Raw genomic sequence first — 18673 nt, forward strand, 5'->3', positions numbered from 1 at the left:
TCTTACTGATGGGATATGATAAAATCAATATCTCAGACCTGATTTATCTGGCTAAAAGATGAAAAAAAGAACCAAGTGATTAAACAAGTTTATTTCTCAACTCTTTCATTGTTACTTTTCTCAGGCGTTATAAACTTTCTCATTGATTGCTGCGAATCCTAATGATTGTGCACTAGCAGAGAAACAGTATATAGTTTTAATATATGTATAGCTGATGCTTTAATCAAGGGCATGGACTGTTAAGTCAGATATCTTGTTGACCCTGTTGTATCTTGCACCCATAGGCCCTCCCTAGTTTGTGCATCTGAATGATACTGTCCCTCTTGAATATAGAACTGCTAAATGCAGGTCTTTTTGGTCTCCACTCTGGAGTGTAAAGCCCTGTACCTAGGGCACTAACTCTGGGTTAGAATGTAAAGTGCGAAGCACGATGGCTTGTGCTTTTGTTTTTGCATGTAACACCCTACCCCACACTTTGTAAATGAAGCCTATGTTTCTATGAAACAAATGAGTCCTTACCAGTATGGGGCCTGTTATTCAAAATGCTTGGGGTTTTCTGGATAGGGATCTTCCGCAGTTTGGATCACCATACCTTCAGTCTATTAAAAAAAATCTTTTAAAGGAACAGTAACACCAAAAAATATAAGTGTTTTAAAGGATTGACAATATAATGTATTGTTTCTCTGCACTGTAAAACTGGTGTATTTGCTATAGAAATACAACTATAGTTTATACAAACAAGCTGCTGTGGGGCAGCCATTCAAGCACAGGATACACAGTAGATGACAGATAAGTTCTTCAGTATTCCATTGTATACAACAGAGCTTATCTGTTATGGCTGTCCCCGTGGCTACACAGCAGCTTGTTAATATACACTATAGTAGAGTTTCTTAAGCAAACCCATGCGTTTTACAGTGCATGTTACTTTAAACATTAAATAAAAAACAATAGGATTGTTTTGCCTGCAATAAGAATTAATTACATCCTAGTTAAGATCAAATACAAGGTACAGGTATGGGACCTGTTATCCAGATCAGTTCGGGACCTGGGGTTTTCCGGATAACGGATATTTCCGTAATTTGGGTCTTCATGCCATAAGTCTACTAGAAATTCATTTAAACATTAAATAAACCCAATAGGCTGGTTTTGCTTCCAATTAGGATTAATTATATCTTAGTTGGGATCAAGTAAAAGCTACTGTTTTATTATTACAGAAAAAAAGGGAATAATTTTTTAAAAATTTTGATTATTTGGATAAAATGGAGTCTATGGGAGACGGCCTACCTGTATTTCAGATAACAGGTTTCTGGATAACAGATCCTATACGTGTGCTAGACTAAATAAGAAGGAAAGGTATGTTGACTATAGGTTGATTGACTAAGACTAGAATATATATATGGTTGGATTTAATTTTTTCTTCCTAAATGAACATTAAAATATTTGTATATAGAGGCACTGGGCATATTCACTACAATTTTGATTGAAAAATTTGTATCCAAGCTGCACTCTTGTCAGGAAAGGAATAGCTCAGAGGGTAAGCAACTAAGTGTAATCTTGAATTCAATTCAATCGATAGTTATTTGATCAATTATTTGTGAGCAACTCACTGAATCATGCTGTGCCACAGGCATCAACTATATATAACACCCAAAAACCCAATATATGATATGAATGTATGTACTTATTAATAATGGTAATAGTCATACTGTAAGAATGTGCAGCAAAATACCAGTTTTGAAAAAAAGGCTTTACATTCAACATGTTTCAGGCTACTTTGGCAGCTAATAATGATTTGTAGTGTTTTTAGTGATTTGTAGTGATTTTAGTGTTTTCTGTATTTTCTGTTCTTATTAGTTTTTGTTGCTTGTTTTTCTATTCAGGCCCCTCTCCTCTTTCTCTTCCAGTCATACTACTACCTGGTTACTAAGGTAAATTTGACCTTGGCAACCAGATAGCTGCTAAAATTCCAAATTGGAAAACTACTGTACCAAAAATAATCAAAATAAAAACCAAATGACATTTGCCTCAGAATATCACTGTCTATGTCAAACTTAAGATTAATTTTATGGTCACCTACCCCTTTCATGTAACTTTCTGGAGGGGACACCGTTGCCTGGTTTATACAAACACAACTTGTCTGTTCAAGAAAGGTAAGAGTACATAAAGGGTATCATTTTAAAATGATGGTTCATTTAAATTCTAAAAACGATTCCATTTCTGCATTCTACTATGATGAGTGATTTTTTTTAAAATAATGTCTTGACTATGAAATATTTAAAATACTTTGCTAGGCGTTGTACCTTGAGCTTCTATTGCATGTTTGTTTACAGCAGGCACTGCAACCCTCCAGATGTTGTGGAGCGTATAACCTCTAGTCTCTGGTGGAAAGATGAGCTAGCAGTAGAGACTCTTCATCAGTAAGGCAGGTTGTATTGTTCTGTTTTGCAGGAACCTGGCTGACAAGTAATGTTTTGTAACAGAATTCATTCTGATATCAGTTATTTAACCAATTATTTTTGGGAATTCGGCCTACCTATGTTGAGTTATAGGGATATGTTTATAATGTGTACAGTAATTCATTTTGTACCAAAAAGTGTAAAACACGGTAAAAATGAAATACCTGATTATAAAGCTTTTGAATTAAAGGCCTGGTAACACTATTTATTAAAGCATGTATGCTAGAATAACAATGGAATTTATGCCAAAATTATACAATATATTTTTGATAGACCATTGACAGACAGTATAGGAAGAAACTGGTGCAATAATAGCAAAACTGCATAAAAACAGGCAGGGAATCAGCTAAGATTTAGACTCTAAAATTATAGATTTTGGCTGGTACAGGGTGCAAAGGAGCCTGTATATGTACTGCCTGTTCTATGGTATGAGCTGCACAGTGCATCAAAACCCTAGACATAAGTACATCTTGAATCATATTTATATTTATGTAGACATAATGTGTCTTTATTGCATGAGAAATGCATGAGTTTTAAGGCAATAAAGACTCCAGATACAGCAGTCAGTGTTCTTTCATTATCTAATAGAAATGATTGTGGAGAGAGAGAGAGTAAAGATCTAGCTGCAATCTTCAGAATTATACTTATAAGCTGACTATATTGAATATGGTATTGGTGGTTATGTGCATTAATCCTAGACTATAGATCAACAAACTGCATATGTGTTAAGGCTGGTCCTTTGATAAGGAGGGCACCATAAAAGGAAGCCAGACTTTAAGTATGGCTTGCACTGGGTCTTCAGCATAATACAATTTATTCTGCATAGGGTTGTTGTCATAACTCACCACCCTGGTGGTCCAGTGAGAGGGGGTCAGCAGGGACGCCTGCAGCCTCCTCGGGGGGGACGCCCGCCGTGCTGTGTTTCTTCCTCCTGAATCCTTCCCTAAGGGCGAGCGTCTTCTCTAATTATAGACGCATGCACGCTGGCGTCATGACGTCAGCGAGCAATGACGCAAAATTCAAATGTTTAAGGGTAATTTTCTTAACCAGTGTCTTAAGAGGCCGGGAAACTTCAAAGCCTAAATGGAGAAGGGGGGCTCCATTTGGGTCGAGAAGTTTCCTCTCCCCAATTTTCCTCTAGGATCATGGTGCCTGTTTTTAACCTGGTCTATGGGCTCAGTTAAGGTTTCCGCTTTTGTGGATTCTGGGGCGGCGGGGAATTTTGTGGATGCTGCCTTCGCAGTAAGGTCTAATATTCCTCTAATTCCTTTAAATCTTCCCATGAGAATCTTAGCCGTTGACAAAAGCCCTTTGGGGTCAGGTCTGGTAACAAGGAAAACGGTGGCGTTGTCCATGTGTACTAACAACCTGCACTCTGAGGAGTTATCTTTCTTTGTTCTCGAAGGTTCTTCTTCTCCTCTCATTTTAGGTTTACCTTTGTTACAGGTACATAACCCACATATTGATTGGGGAACTGGGGAAATTCTTCAATGGGGTCAAAAATGTAAGGGCTCTTGCATTAGTGTTCCTTAATTGGTGGCAGTCACATCCCTAGAGGGATTACCCACGGCTTATGCTGATTTCTCTGACGTATTTTCTAAAAGCTGCAGAAACTTTACCCCCACATAGGCATTATGACTGTCCAATTGACCTCATTCCTGGGTCTACTCCCCCTAGAGGGAGAACTTATCCTCTTTCTTTGCCCGAAGCCCAAGCAATGAAAGAGTACATCAAAGAAAACCTTGAAAGAGGTTTCATTAGGCCCTTTAGGTTCTCCTGCTGCTGCTGGTTTCTTTCTCGTGGGCAAGAAGGATGGAGGTCTTCGCCCATGTATCGATTATAGGGGCCTTAATAAAATTACCATGAAAAACCGCTACCCCCTTCCGCTGATTTCTGAACTATTTGATCAAGTCAAGAATGCTACTATCTATTCCAAACTTGACCTTAGAGGTGCATATAACCTCATTCGTATCAGGGAAGGGGATGAGCGGAAAACGGCCTATAACACCAGGGATGGCCACTACAAATATTTAGTTATGCCGTTTGGTCTTTGTAACGCAGTGTTATAGGAATTTGTCAACGACATCTTCCGGGACCTGCTGGGGTTATTCGCAGTGGTATATCTTGACGATATTCTAATTTTTTCCTCTAACTTGTGTGACCATCAAAAACATGTCCGGGAGGTGTTGTTCAGGTTAAGGAAGAATAATTTATTTGTGAAGCTTGAGAAGTGCACCTTTGAGGTTTCTTCTGTTCAATTTTTGGGCTTCAATATTTCCGGTAAGGGTCTAGAAATGGATCCTGGGAAGGTTAAGGCTGTACTAGATTGGGCTCAGCCTCTTTCTTTACGTGCAACCCAAAGTTTCTTAGGTTTTGCTTATTACTATCGTCAGTTTATTAAAAACTTCTCCTTGGTGGTGTCTCCAATCACGGATCTAACCAAAAAAGGTGTAGATCCAAGTATGTGACCTCCTGAGGCTATTCAAGCTTTTGAATTTCTCAAAAAAGAATTTGTGTTTGCTCCTGTCACCCTGATACCACTCTTCCCTTAATTGTAGAGGTTGATGCCTCAGAAGTTGGGGCAGGGGCAGTCCTTTCTCAAAGGCATCCAATAACATACAAAGTGCATCCTTGTGCATTCTTCTCTAGGAAATTTTCAACTGCCGAGGCCAATTATGACATTGGAAATAGACACTTGTTGGAGGGGGCTAAACATACTAACGGTCTTTACTGACCACAAAAACCTGTTGTACATCGAATCTGCTAAGTGGTTGAATCCTAGGCAGGCTAGATGGGCTTTATTTTTTACCCGGTTTAATTTTTCTCTTACATACAGGCCTGGTTCCAAAAACACTAAGGCAGATGCACTCTCTAGGAGTTTTGAATCTAACCCGTCTAAACCTAGTGAGTGTATTCCCATCATTCCGGGTGAATTAATCGTGTCAGCTCTGGGATCAGACCTTGCCACATTATTATCTTCAGTTCAATCTTCTTCCTGAATCCTTCCCTAAGGGCATGCGCACTGCAGGTCTTCTCTAATTATAGGCGCATGAGCGCTGGCGTCATGACGTCAACGCGCAATGGCGCGAAATTCAAATGTTTAAAAGGGACATTCTATGTGTAAATGATTGCCAATTATAGGTTTCTGATTCTAAGTTCCTGGGTGCGCTACCTGTCTGGTTTTCCTGTGTTCTGATATCCTGTTGTGACCCCTGCCTGCTACTGACGATTCTGACTTCTGTATCCTGACCCTTGCTTGGTAACCAACTCTGCTTATTCTGTATCCCTTCTGATTGATCTCCTGGTTTGACCCTTGCCTGCCTGGCTCCATTTGTACTCTGCCTGCCCCAACCCGGCCTGATCTGACTACGATTTCTGTCTACGCCTTGTACCGTGACCTTCTGCCCAAAAGACTTTGCATTCCCATTGTGCCCCTTTGCTCGTTCAGAACATTTCACTTGGCACCTCTCTTAATGGTGGCATCTGATTAGCCGAGGGCTCCTCCCGAGGTGAAAGGCAGCTGTTAAAGGCGGAAGCAAGAGCCGAGAACTGGGTGCTTAGCATTGTTTCGGAATTTAGGGTGCCGACAGTGACAGTTGTTCAACATTAGAAGCAGCAAAGCATAATCATTGTCACTGAAATGTATTTAAACACGGCCAGAAACATATGCAGTGCTTTATGGAATATTATGGTCTGAAAATAAATTAACAAAGGTTACCAAAAGAAACAATACATTTTAAGGGCCTTCTATACACTTGAGACTATTCTTATAGTTGGGAATAAGATAAGGTGATAATAAGAGGTGAATAAATTTGAAGGTCAAAAGCAGACTATATGCAAAATGAATAAGTATATTGGGGCTGAGGGCCTTGAATAAGAATGTTAATGTTATGAATGTAAATGTTACGAATGTTAATGTTATGAATTTAATTAGAGTGAAATTGGGAGTCAGTGATGGCAGCATAGGGAGTAGCTGATAGAGAATGTGAGAAACATGGATACGTCAATAAAAGTAGCATTTAGAAGCGGCTGAAGTTGTTATGTAGTTTATAAGAGAGATTTGAGTAAAATCTGGGGTGCAGAGGAAGATGATGGTGGAAAGATAATGAATTACATTAAGAAAAGTGTTGTATTAGTTAGCATTGTGACAGGTGAAACAGTCCCAAATCATTAAAATAAAAATAGGACCTAATGTTGTACATTAAAATTCTTTTTAAGTCAATAGTAATGCTAAATGATGGAAGGTTACGATTCTAGAAAACAAGTATGTTACAATAACTGCATTTAATTACAGAAAAAAAATTATTGTAAAAGGGCATTTTTTTTCCGGATAATGATCCAGTGGCAAAGTTAAGTGATGAAGTGGCAGCATTTATGGATTTAAGTTACATTGACTTCTTTCTTTTCCACAATATAATCATGGATTTTCAATTTATTTGTCTTGGAAATGCCCTGTGCTTGTTTGTACTAACACAAACAAGCGAGCATTTTTTTTTCTTGAAATATTTTTTCATGCAAAATACTAGGTCTTACAAAAGTATGGTTTTATTTTATCTGTTATATTATTCACCCTACTGAGGCAGTTATAATGCTGAGCAATCCTATTTAGAATTTTCAGTGTATGCACTGTTTTCAATGTATTCTACACACAACTAATCACTGAACAAGTGATGAATATGCAAATGCACATGGAACTCTGTCTGCTTCCCTTTCTTGTATAGCATAAAGTATGAATATGATTAATTATAAACTTTCCATTCATTTACAATGAAAGCAAACAAACTATATGGAGGCCTTCCCATTCAGCAGAACTGTTCTTTTTTTTTCAAGAACACAATAAAAGAGGTTTACAGATTGTGGCCATGATAGCAGGGTATATGAAACTCTTTGACTCGGATACATTTTTGCGCTAGCTTTCCTTTTAATCATTTTACTTTTAATCTTCTAATTTCTTCAGAATGAAAATCATCTGAAAAACTTCAAAGACACCCAAATTAAATGATTTCAAAATCTCACAGTTATGGAAGAGTTTATTTCTGACCCCGTTTTAGCTTTAAGGATTAGAAGGATTAACTGTTTAGTGAGAAAGCCGACAAGTGTTTGGAGCACAGATTAGAGAGACCACCTAATTCGTTTAAGCAAGAAGTGATTAAGATGTCAACCCTGGCAGATCCATCACTTGCAGTCTTTGGTGTGTGCAAATGCACTAGTGTTGTATGGGCAAAATCACTAATCCTGCCCAAAGGAATGGTGGGATCTACAGCAGATTCTATTAAAGAGAGAATTATATTTTAAACATTTCTGGTAGTATTGAATGTCATGCTACTGCGAAGAAGGTCATTTGAATATTAAACTATATTTATTATCTGTCCTGAACATAAATGTTTCAGTATAAAACCCAAAAAAACTCTAAAAATGTTACCCTAACGATATATGATATATAGCTCAATACTTGTCTAAAGTTGCAATCATGAGAGATAGTATATCTATCTATCATCTATCTATCGATCTATCTATCTATCACATACCTATACAAACCTATAAAGTCACACACACACATAACTACAGGTATTTGTGCTGCTTCAAATGAAAGTGCAGTTCCTCAAGTCTAAAGGGATGACCACTTGATTTTTATCTTTTCTATGTGACAAAAGATCCCCTGCTATCTGACTACAATGTCCTTTAATGTACTTGTAAAGCATAATCATCTTGTATTACAAGGGCCTTTTGTCTGGAGAAAACAACCCCAACCTTGATAGTCTAGTCTATCTATTGTTATTTTCCTTTTACTCATTTTGTTTCATACCTCTGAACTCTTAACTAGTGATGGGCGAATTTGCGCCGTTTCGCTTCGCCGAAAAATTAGCGAATTTCGCGCGAAAATCGCGAAACGGCGAAAAATTCACGAAACAGCGCCGGCGTCTCGTTTTTGACGCCGGCGCCCGTTTTTTCGACGCCGGCGCCCGTTTTTTACGCCGGCGAATTTTTTCGGCGAATTTTCGCGGGCGTTTCGCGAATTTATTCGCCTGCCGCGAATCGCGCAAATTCGCCGCGAATTCGCGCCTGGCGAATAAATTCGCCCATCACTACTCAACTCTCATTATTATTATTTACATGTATTTATATAGCGCCAACATATTGCGTAGCACATTAAAATTAACTTTTAGTATGTTATATAATGTTATATTCCTAGCAACTTAGCAATTGGTCTTCATTATATATTTTTTGTATTGTTTTTCTGTGATTCACCTTTCTATTCTATATCTTTCCAGCTTTCAAATTGGGGACAACCCAAAAGCTAAAACATCTGTGAGGCTACAAATGTATTCTTATTAAAACAGAGTTGCCTGTCTCAATCTAAGGCCATCCCTGACTATTTCTTTGGCTTCTCCTTTTCATACTTTTGGCTAGCCTCATTGGCTTCTCTAAGCAACACCCCTTCCCTGTACTCAACCGTGGTTTGTGTCTGTGTGAGGCATTTGTGGGCCAATGCTATCCTTGATCTACCAGCAAGTCTGATGTTGAAGATGTCTGTGTAGACCGAAATGTTAATGTTATGGTGATATCGTTTGCTATGTAAATTAGTGTCACTTGAAGAATAAGAGAGTGCATTTAATTGCTAAAATATTAACATTGAGTATAAAACATAATTTCCTGGAAAGTAGAGTAGGTTAATACCTTGGTAGAGACTTGTTCACGATTTTGACAGCTCAACCAGCAGTCCCAGATAGTTACTGAAATGTCCCAAGTTTCTCTTCTTTCTATTCTTCTGCACTGAACAGCCACTAAAACTTAATTAAATAAGAGACGTTTGGCAGAGAGCCTACACTACATGGCAGCTGCACTTGGATACATTTGTAACAATTTAAGATAATCAAAGATACAATTAAGATAAGCAGGTCTCTTGGGGAAGATGTGACTTGCAGCTTAAAGGGAAATTCACCTTCATTAGCAAAACTGTAATAACACATAAAACCTGACCCCAAAACCCCCCAGAAATGTGTTCAAATTTTGATAGCCTGCCAAATTTGGTCAAATGGATGTGGTATTTAGAAGGTGTGGCCATAAAATGGGTGTGGTCAAAAAATTCACCACGCATAGCGCAGCAATTTTTTTTGTCCCTCTTTCTATTTTTTTAAATGTTGGGAGGTATGGTTTACAACAATCAAGGTAGCCGTCATAGGTGTACCAGTTTTTAACATTTCAGACTCAACATTATGTTTAAATGCTTTTAGGGGATTTATTTTTATCACTATAGTATCTGCAATATACATTATGCCTTATTTTCTTGATGCCTATTAATTCTGTATAAAACCTCTTTCTTATAAACGTATGTACCAATGCATACAAAATGCAAAGACTCAAATAGATCTCCACGAGAAAGCATAAAGTGCCCAGGTTTTGTAAAAGCCTCATTACCCCAACAGATATCTGCCAGATGCTCCTGAATCCTTGCGCACATGGGCCTGACGCACTTACCAGCGCATTCAATGCCACAGGCACAAGACATGAAGTAAATTACACGGTCAGTGCTGCTACTTCTGAAAAGGCTTTAAAATGATGCTTTTATTTTAAAATCAATAATCATCAAAGATTTATGTCTGTATGTGAAAGCCTCAAAAGGTCCTCGCAGATACAAATACTTTTATAAAACAAACTCTTTTTCTGTCCAAATCATTTTCTACATACCTCTGGGGACCTGCCATCAAGAATCTTAGCCACAAAGTGCTGATCTTGGAGCTGATCTCTTAGCAAAGACCAATTTTTAGTTCAAATGTGCGAAACATTCTCATTCTCTGAACACTAAATTTGGTAATAAACCTGATGTTCCTACTGAATATTTAGCATGGAAAAGACTATGTTAACATCTTCCAAAATAGGGCATTTGTCTAGGTGGGAACTAACAATTCTTTCTATTGAAAAAACTTTTTTAATGCTATAACTGCTTAAAATTCCAATTAGTAGTATCAAAGGGAGCAAATAGTGCATTATCCTCCAATAGTGCCTTCAAGGAGTGTTTTGTGAGACACTATCCATGTTTGAAATCACTATTAATTTCTTAGTCAAAACTTAGCTGTTTGTTGTTATTATTTTGTTGCTATTTATTATTATTTAGCTATACATTTTTATTCTTGAACTTAAAGATATTTTCCTCTTTGTCAGTACTAGTGACATAGGGGGCTGTCCCTTTCATGGTGGGGCAGGGCTGCAAACCCCCCACCCTTTTTTTTATCCACACTGTGTGTAGCTCAAATGGCTAAATAGATGCATATGCACCAAAACGATATCCATAATGTTTAATAAAACTGGTGGTTCTGGGTCCATAGTTGGCCACATGCACGTCTCTGCCCATAATTCATTGTAAGGGTTAAAGTCTTTCATTTGTGGTTTTAAGTGTGATCTCTGTAGGATTAGGCAAGTAATGTCTTGAATGGTGAAGAGATATTCCATCCTCTTAACTTCTCTCCCCAACCGTGATGGTTTCTTTGCTCACCAAAGCCATCTTTCAGTAGAATATACTGTTCTATGTTTCTGCCTAGAAGTGGTGTTATCATATGTGTGCTGGAGGGAAATGGTAGCATTGTTTTATTGTCTTACATATATCTAAGTAAATATCTTTATAACATAGGCCTCTAGCTTGATACTGGACTTCAACTCCCTAATACCCTGTCAATTTTACACCAACTAAACTAACTAAACTAAACTTACTATATTAAGTCTTTGTTTACATTTCTCAAATTGGATGCTGCCAAGTCTTAAAGTGAGAGGACCAATGAGAGAGAGACAGGAAAACCGAATGTGAACTAGAAGAACAGGGAACAAGGGGAGTGGTCAAGGCACTGCCTGAGTCAATAACACCATTATTGTGGTACAGAAACAGGATCCAAGAGAGTGGTCAATAACAGCAGACAAGAGCATAGTTGAGGTCACAGGCCAGGTCAATAACACCAATCGTGGTGCAGAAAAGGGATCAAAGAGAGTGGTAAATAAATGGGCAGATGTCAGGACAGGCAGCAAACTAGGCTTTGTCAGGAACAGGCCAGATCAGGAACAGGCAAAACAAAATAGGAGCTTCTGGGCTAGTACAGTAAGGTCAATATATATACAGCTATGGGGCCTGTTATCCAGAATAACATCTTTCCGTAATTTCCATACCATAGGACTACTAGAAAATTATTTAAACATTAAATAAACCTAATAGGCTGGTTTTGCTTCCAATGATGATTAATTATATCTTATTTTGGATCAAGTACAAGGTACTGTTTTATTATTGAAGAGAAAAATCATTTTAAAAATCTGGATTTTTTGGAAATAATTTTTAAAAATTTAGATTATTTGGATAATATATGACAGACTGCCATCCCATAATGTGGAGCTTTCTGGATAACGGGTTTCCTAATAACAGATCTAATACCTGTACAACCTTTCTAGCCATACCCATTTTTAGGCTTTAGATCTCTTTAGATGTGAATTTTAAAGAAAATGGCAGGTAATAAGGGTATTTTAGTTTGGGAGAAGGGATCTGAATACAATATACAGGTATATAAACAGCAATTTAGTTGTGGAATATGGTTTGTTTTCCCCATTAGACTGTATATAAGGGCGACTAGAAGGTATAGTAAATAGAACAAAATCTGATTTATTACAGTCAATGTTTCAGCTAAAAAAACATTCCTTTGGGCCAGGAATTGAGTATATTTCTCTTTATTCCTCCAATTCTTATATGCTGGAACCATACTAACACAGTAAATTCAATCATGCTTAACCCACAGCCACAATCACCATATAGTCCTTTATCTGACATATGTACTATATGACTCTTGGAATACTACCCGAGGGCTTTAGGATCTGGATGTACACAAACATACACAATTTTTAACAAACACACAGAAAAATTGTAATGCACATATCATAGAACATTCTGACTGGGACTGAAATCGTTTTATTGGATTTTTATTGCATTTTTAATCAAAATGTTCTAAGGGGGAATTGGAATTAACATATTTTATACCTTTAACCTACTGTACACTTGAAACTACCCGACCAAAAAGCATAAAGCACATTCCAAGCTGTTTTTCATTTTTGTCTATTTTTCCATTCCCTTCTTTTATTTTATTTAAACATTCTAAGCATTCTCGTGGGTTTGCATTATATCGGATGATCGTATTTAAATTAACTTTTATTGCAACTTTTTTTTATTAAATATTCTGCATTGCCTTAATAAGTTATTGCTGTCTTACACTCTCCGGGCAGAATAAACTCCATTTCTGTGCAGTGTTGTGTTAATGATGCAAATGGCTATTGTGACTTACATTTAAATCTATTTTGTGTTGCTATGGTTATAGGAAAAAAGAACTAATTTAAACGCAACAAAAAGTAATTGGTTTTCTTAGCTCTGCAATGAAATAGGGTTGTTTTGCCTTCAACTTGTTTACAAGAGGTAAAGTAACCAGCTCATTGCTTTTAGAATACCTCCTTATGCAACTGGGCTGGACTATTTTAATGAAGAATCTGCCATTAATAACATTGACACATAGTGACTTTTATAAAGCTGTAGTTTCTGTTTGCATGTGTTGGGCTTCTTGTCCTGGAGAGTTTGGTACCTGGTACAGTGGTTAACATGTTTGTCTTGTAGTTGGGAATTAGGGTTTGTCTGGAGTCTTGGGGATTCAAACCCTGGCCTGCATGGTTTTCAGGATGTGTCATATCCTGCTGAGCCACTGGAGGTGTTTGGAGCTTGCTGCTCCCAATTATCCATATAGACTACTGATACCTTTATTTACATTTTCTTCACCCTCACTTTTATTAAAACAAGGGAGCAAATTCACTAACCTCCGAAAAATCACTAGCGACGGCTTCGCTCACAGCGCAACACTTTGCCAGGCGTAGATTTGCCAGGACAACGATAATTCACTAAAATTCAAAGTTGCGTCCAGGGCACTAAACGCTGGTGAAGTTTCGCTAGTGTTACTGCGCCAAGTAAAGCAAAGTTGCGCTAGCATTGCCTAATTTGCATATGGCAGGAAGTTAAAGTTAAATGGACGTATATGTAGCAGCAAATACATTACACTACACAATCCTGGGAAACCTTAATAAAATTAAATAGAGTTATTATATTGCCCTACACATGAGCCCAGTGTATAGTTTTTTGAAAAAATTTTTACTATTTTTTGAGGAAGTCCTATCTACTCTATTGCACTTCGCTTGGTCTGAGGTGGCAAAGGCAAGTCTGGCACAAGAGGTAACATTCAGTAAAATCCTCATCTTATTGAATTTGTGTAGTTACGTCCATTTGCCAGACCGAAAATTCGCCTGGCTTAGGGAGCGAAGTACCTCTAGAGTCTATCTCCTTCGCTAGCGAAGTAATGCCTGTGCCTGTTAGTATATCTGTGTAGTTCAGAAATTATGTCACTTCGTCCTTTAGTAAATTTGCCCCAAGGTGTTAATAATCTGGTCATTATGGGCCTATTTAAGACAGTCCCCTCCTGCTTCACAGTGCTGGATCATTAAGTTTATGTTGGTGACCTTGCCCCTTGTTCCTGTTCTAGCCTTGCTTCTAAACCCTTCCTTACGATTATTGATATTATCTGTGATTGTACTCCGGCTGCTTCTGACCTTGACCCATCCCTGATTACAAGAGAACTCTGCCTGCCCTAGACCAATTGCCTGCTTACGGACTTGCTTCTGCTCACCTTCCTAATTATAAGTTGTACTGGACTTGTTCCCTTCATTACAGTTTATTCTGCATTGTTTTTGTTTATTCTCATTAAATCCTCGTGTTGCTTGTCAAATGGCTTCCACTTCTATTCTACCTAGCAACATGCATAACCTGGGTCACACAGAACATAGGCTCTGACAGGGTTAAATTCAGTGTGTGGTTTGCATGCGTATGAATGTTACAGGTATTTTGTCACATGTGGAACTAGCCACTTATAAAGCTCATGACAAGGTTCATTCAAGTTAGCCACTTACCTTCAAAAAGTAAGTTCAGCCATTAGGACTAAACTATTGTTTCAGCTCATGGTAGCAGATGTACTTCGCAAGTAGAGGACATCTAAGCTTTGACACTAAAAAGGGAAAGGCCATATGTTTAGATTGAACATATGCAGTAGGATCTTGTTAATTTTATAACTGACTGAGGAGCAGAATGGTTAACAGACGTTCTCAGGTGTTTTTTTTGTTTTGTCTGCGAGCTGTATCAACCACACTATGTAATGTGTGTATTCTGTTCCCTAATTGCAGCTTTCCATAACCACAATAGATATGCTAACGCAAGGGTCAGGTTTCTGTGAGTTTGTTCTTGCTAGACTCTGTTCTGCACTGCCTTTTATCAGCACTTTTATTCTATTCCTAAACAGCCTTTATTTCTCCCCTAATGGCATCTCTACAGTGGCATCTATCTGCTCTCACGTGAAGCACTCAAATCAAGAAATGATTTTTATTCCAACAGAATTTTGTGACAAAAAAAGACTGACTGCTGTAATGAATCCTGCACAGTTTATTGAACTTGTCTTCAAATATTATATATATACTCCAAAAGCTCTAGTCCTCTAGTCCTTATACAGTACTATTGTTTCATGGACAAATGGAATGCTAATACTTAGATTAATTGTATTAATAAATCAATTTGTAAACCTGAAAAAAATAACGTTGGCAGAAATAATGTAATTCTCCTACTTGCTGTAAAACTATGGGTCTTATTTACTATATGTAAATAAACGTGCAGTTACTTATTATAGTTAATTGGCAGCTGCTGCAGGTAAAATACTGAAGGCAAATCTTGGTTGCTTGTGGTTACTGAAGTGAATTTGCCCTGTGTCAATTACCCATACTCCACATCATTCTAATTTATTTATATATGCAAAAGGTTTCCATATTATGTCAAACCAAATAGCTTAAGAATAGTGACATACATAGCATAGTACCTGGGTGGACCAAACCATTAAGCCTTTCCAGGATTTACTGCAAGGAAAGTGGACATTAACACATTGTTGTACCTTAGAACCCGAGAGAGAGAGAGAGAAAGAGAGAGAGAGAGAGAGAGAGAGAGAGAGCGAGAGAGAGAGATTATTACAATCTTTATTCATGCAAAATGGTTGAAAAATGTTTTACTGGTTTCTTAACATCAACTGTAGAGATGTTTTTAAGTGGCTTGGCATACAGCATGTCAACCAACACATTTCTTATCTTTTGGTTACTCTAAAGAGGTATCATATAATAATTTAGGATGTCTTCTTATTAGAGTCAGTAGATGACGTCACGTCAAATCACTGAAGATTGGTGATATTTGACTCCAACTAGAAAAAAGGAAGATATCCTCATGAGTAAAAGAGAATTAATATACAGGTAAACGCTTATGGCATGTTAATCTGATTTCATTAAGGCTGTAAACCAATACTGCTAAATTTGGTAAGGGATGTTATACAGGAGGAATATACAATAAGGGAAACAGATGCTGAGATGACAATGCCGGTGCTTATAATATAAGTTATAACCATATACAGCACACTATATTGATTAATCAATAAGAAAGGGTCAAATAGCAACCTCCATCTAAGGCTGTATACAATAATATAAAACTAAAAGAGGGTATTATATTTTTATATTACCAATGGGCATTGAGGAAAATAGGTCCAGGATTGGATTCTAAGTATGAATTAATAAGGCCTAAGCTTAGGCCCTGTATAGCTGCTGCTGAGTGAAAAACCAAATAAATAGTGTTGAAAAGAGTGTTGAATCCAAATATATAAAAACTCACCTATAGAAACCTGGGGTTCAGGTGCTCATGCCCCAGATCTATAGCTTGAATATTTAGACCATATCAAAGGACAACAGGTATTTATAGATCCCATGAAAAGGCATTTATAAAGGAAAGTATTCTTGATTACAAAAAATCACCTGAAGTTATGCCTGCAGAAATCAATTAATTACTTGTTTGGGGATCTGTGAATGGCTGCTGTATATCTGCTTTCATAATATCAGTACCCCTGCAAAACATTGGTTATTGATGAGGACTTTGAATAGACCACAGTAAAAAGCTGTTTCTGGTGAATGAACTTTATGTTTCCCATGTTCGTAGTTGCTCTCCTGCAGTAGCAAGGCGTAAGGAAGAAACCAAACCACAATGGAGCACTAGGCCAGGGATATTTTCACTTAGACTATGCTCTTGAATTTCAAGCTTGATTTTGCTGAAAGGGGAAATTATCATTCATTTCCTTGGTAAGTATTACTTTGTGTATCACTAGCACCATACTGTAGGTTTAAATGAATTTATGGTACAAGAACAACAGCTGATAGCTAAATGAATTTAGCTAACAGAAATTGCATATGTGTACAGTACCTTGTTTATAACATGTACAAAAATCTTTATGATTGTTATGCCCTCAATGCCCTCACTGACCTGGCGGAAAAATACTGGATAAAGAATAACATTTGATTGTCCACAAAACAACCTAACTTTTTATAAACTTAGTTTCTTTGTTTTTAATTTTACTTTACTGAAGAGATCAGATTTCGCAATGATTGTCTGAAACTCCAATTCAAGTCAACTGGAAAATCATATGCAATTAAACTAGCTCAAGGCTTGGATTTGCTGAAGAGTACTTAGCTTTATAACTCCTTAACTTCCAATTAAGAGACCTATAATGACACCCTAATTGCTTACCAAACAAAAAGCTGAAGATTATAGAAGTATCTTCAGAACATCCTTATATAGTCAGTGATGCTTTAAATAATTTGCTTATATTAAAGCGCAAGCCTTATTAAGAACAAACCTGGGAAAAAAGCCAGTCAGGATAATGATTTTAGAAAGGCAGATACTGTACTAGTTTTCTTTCATGATTTTTTAAGACTTCCCTATCCCCTACACCAATAAATCTTACAAAACTGCATAAACTGTATAGGTTTTAAAAATTGTGGTGGAAAGAGTAGCACTGACAACCTGAGAATAAATAGGCCAGCTTACTTAGTGAGCATCATATCCAAGTGGAGAAATCATAACACCATGGGGGAACAGTAGACAAATAGAGTGTTGTTAGACATGATCACATTTAAATTAGCCCTCAGGACTTAAAACAAGGTTCAACAAAGACTTAAAACAAGGTTTGAATAACCACATCCCATTCTACTAACTACAAATAAAACCAAAAGCCCCTAGTGGCTCAGCGTGACAAAGCTCATGCGAAGCACCACCCAAACTTGAATTTGATTCCCTATGACTCCTGACAGGTTTTCTGTAGAGCTGTCTCCAGGACAAGTAACACCTTCATTGGTAAACACTGATAGAAGACACATGCATCCAGTGGTCAATAACCTACCTGCAACACTGTCCTGACCAAACACATATGAGTCTTTCATACAGTGCTTATTATTAATAGCTGAAGGCTGTAGGACTCTGATAGAAGCCATAATATTAATAATTTAGAGCCAAAGGGCTTCCATATGAAGGCTAGTGCTGGTAACAATGGAACAATCATGTAACTAAGTAAGGAAAGGAGATTTCAACAGCAGAATAGTTTCTTTAATGCATGAATCTTAAAATTTTGTAATCACACAATGGAAAGCTACTGATGATGAGTGATTATTGCATTGAGTCAAAATTTATTTTTAGTTATGATTTTTATGATTTATGACTTCTAAACAATATTCATTCTTTCTAATTCTGCACCCATGTACTAATAATTTCTATGAGTTGTGGTCTGTAGGTAAGTTAACACATAGGGGCAGATTTATCGAAATTCTAATTTGAGTTTTTACTGTCATTCAAGTTTTTTGCTGCAAAATTTGTGAATCAGAATTCGATTTAAAGTATCTAATTTACAACAAAATTTGAAAACTTGAATAAAAAATTCTGTATCAAAAAGCTGGTGAGAAGCAATTCAAATGTCAAGCTATTTTTCAATTTGGGTTTTTGAGATTCATTCCAAATTTGACATTCGTTGAAGATGGAGGCAACTGCATTTGAGTTTTTTTTTCAAGTTTTTTTTTTATAAGTAAGTGCACATATGAGAGTTTATTCATTAAGTATTTCTAAAATAAATTAAAATGTTGAATGAATCTGCTAAATTGTATTAGTACATTGCAAACTTTTTGTTGCTTTTTTATGTATGTTTATATATAGGGTTTGAACTATGGCAATACAAGTTAGCTTTAATAGCATTAGGAGGAAGATAGGAGGTAAAACAACTGTTTGAAGTTTGCTTCTTTGGATGCTGATG

The sequence above is a fragment of the Xenopus laevis genome, chromosome 7L (genome assembly GCF_017654675.1).
Source record: "Xenopus laevis strain J_2021 chromosome 7L, Xenopus_laevis_v10.1, whole genome shotgun sequence".
NCBI classification, from domain to species: domain Eukaryota; kingdom Metazoa; phylum Chordata; class Amphibia; order Anura; family Pipidae; genus Xenopus; species Xenopus laevis.